Below are 2135 nucleotides of genomic sequence, written 5' to 3'. Positions count from 1 at the left end.
TAAAAGGGGTGTCAGTATGATTCTAACGAGACAATCTTTTGAATGAACCAAACTTGTGTTTTCTCTTCATGGCTCCTTTAACGTTGCAGAAAACACTCTTGAAACAATCTTTTAACGTTGTAAAACCTTTTCAGAATGTGGACCAGGAACGTTACAGTGACGTTTTGCCAAACGTGTGGAATGTGTATCGTGAAGCATTGTTTCTGTTATCCACGTTTGCCGGTTACGATATATTTTAAAGCATTTTCAAAATAACCAGGAAAAGTGAAATTTCAAATAAAATTTTATTTTATTTTTGCATGGTTACATTTTTTTTATTTACATTCCATTGCTGCTGCTGTGTAGGAGAGGAGGCTCCATACAGGGGCTGGCTGCGTCTGTGTGGAAAAGCAAACAATTCCTACTTCAGTACGCTGCGGCAGTAGGCGGTTTTTGCGCGATAAAGTAGTCGCCGCCTAAGGATTTGTTTAGTTAACGAGCGCACACACGCACATGCACACACGCACGCACTAAAAGGAGAGTAACTGAACAAGCAGCTACGCAGCAACTCGTGCTAACCATATGACCAGAAGAAAGCAAGCGCACTAAATTTTGGGTCACCTGAATCCCAACTTGAATCTCCCGAGTCAGTAACCTATACAGGTTAGTGACTGTTCGTCAAAGTCGCTCGCTAGCGGAGTGTTGTGTCTTCTGCATGGTTCATGTATTTTTATTAGGCAGAGATTAGGTTGAAAATCATTTAATATAAATGCACTATTAAATTTTGAGAATATTAGTTTATTGCTTACCTTGTGGGTTCCTGTAAGCCCAATATTCGCAAAGTGGATCCAGTCACCAATGATGTGGCCCGCTATCGACTGTGACCTGCGTCACACCAGCAGCAGCTGGAAAGCATAGGGCGCGACTAGTTATGGGCTGCATAGCAGTTCATAAATTGAACTACTAAAACAAATCAAAATACGCTCTCAGAAATTTTCTACACACCAAATATTACTCGGGAACAGATACTAACCTCTCGGACCTTTTTCTTCTTTTCTTCCTGTCCAACTGTATATAGATGACCGCTACCTCAATCGAAACAACCCATTTGAAAATTCGCTTGGTTGTAGAAGCGACGTTTGCTCCTCCAGTCCGGCAGATCTTTCACCTAAAAAAGAACACAAAGTGCTACAGAGGTATTACAGATGGTTCACACAAAAGAAACACCCATTAAACACGAATGTGTATAATGGTCCAAGTTTACTTACGTAATAAAGGGAACCAAAGTGGGAACTCATAAACGAACAACTTAGATCCTAGTCTTTCTCAGCACTGAAAAGAGTTGTGTGACATGTTTAATACATGCTTGGAACAGGCTAGGGGAAGAAAGGAGGAAGAATTTGAGCATTTTACAACAACCCGGGCATTCTTCTTTTTTTTTATTTGCACTAATGCAGGAAGGTTCTGTTTTTCAGTCAAAGCCATGCGTATCATTGCAGCCACTAAATTTGTTAGCGTTCACTTTAACCATGGTTTTTGTTTTTTCACGCTCGGCGTTGTTACCTCGTCATATGAAACGCACCCTGTTATTCATCACTGCTGAGCATTTACAGGATTTTTCAAAAGTTGGGAAGAGCGCCTGGAACCACGGCTGTAAAAGCCTTTGATTCAAGCTGTTCGAAACCGCACCACCGATGAACAGTACTAGAACTAGCCTTTTTGCTTGAAGCATGTCGGTTTTATTTCGGCGAACGACGGCTGTGCATGATCAATGCGGCCCCAATGAAAGCGTGTTGGTTCCAAACTTCTGATAAAGTACGCGCAGTAGGCAAAATTCCCTTTAGAGGGAGTAGGTGATCGCTAGCATGACCAAGTACCTCCCACACCTCTTAACCCCAATTCCCCCCTTCGGATCTTTATCGGCTTAGTTGAAAGTGGCACCTGCCCTGGTCATTCCAGCTCCTGTTGTGCTGTGCGTTATCGATTGAATTGGCTTTTCCATTTTGATTCGCTAAACCCGCTAGCCATTTACACAATTGAGCAATATTTACTTACCAGTTTCTATGGTCTCGGGATTGGCACTCATCGTCGATGAACTCCGCGGCTTTCCCGGTTTGAGGGTATCTTGAAAACCATAGCCTGCAATGTAAGTGACT

At 42.4% G+C, this 2135-nt stretch overlaps 1 long non-coding RNA gene across 2 annotated transcripts; it reads right to left on the bottom strand.

The window, feature by feature from the left end:
* Positions 1-296: 296 nt before the first annotated feature.
* Positions 297-1893, bottom strand: LOC144168333 (uncharacterized). 2 transcript variants are annotated; one of them, XR_013322175.1, is made up of 3 exons: positions 1013-1893; positions 789-884; positions 297-377 (listed from the first exon to the last, which is right to left on the bottom strand). It is a non-coding gene; the product is annotated as an uncharacterized LOC144168333 (long non-coding RNA). The 2 variants fall into 2 exon arrangements; XR_013322174.1 differs by lacking the exon at positions 297-377 and adding an exon at positions 607-690 and having other exon boundaries at positions 1013-1890.
* Positions 1894-2135: the final 242 nt, after the last annotated feature.

The sequence above is a fragment of the Haemaphysalis longicornis genome, unplaced genomic scaffold (genome assembly GCF_048455015.1).
Source record: "Haemaphysalis longicornis isolate Haplotype H1 unplaced genomic scaffold, Haemaphysalis longicornis Haplotype H1 scaffold_1, whole genome shotgun sequence".
NCBI lineage: Eukaryota > Metazoa > Arthropoda > Arachnida > Ixodida > Ixodidae > Haemaphysalis > Haemaphysalis longicornis.
The sequence above is the reverse complement of the archived record's forward strand: the minus strand, read 5'-3'. Positions and strand labels throughout refer to the sequence as shown.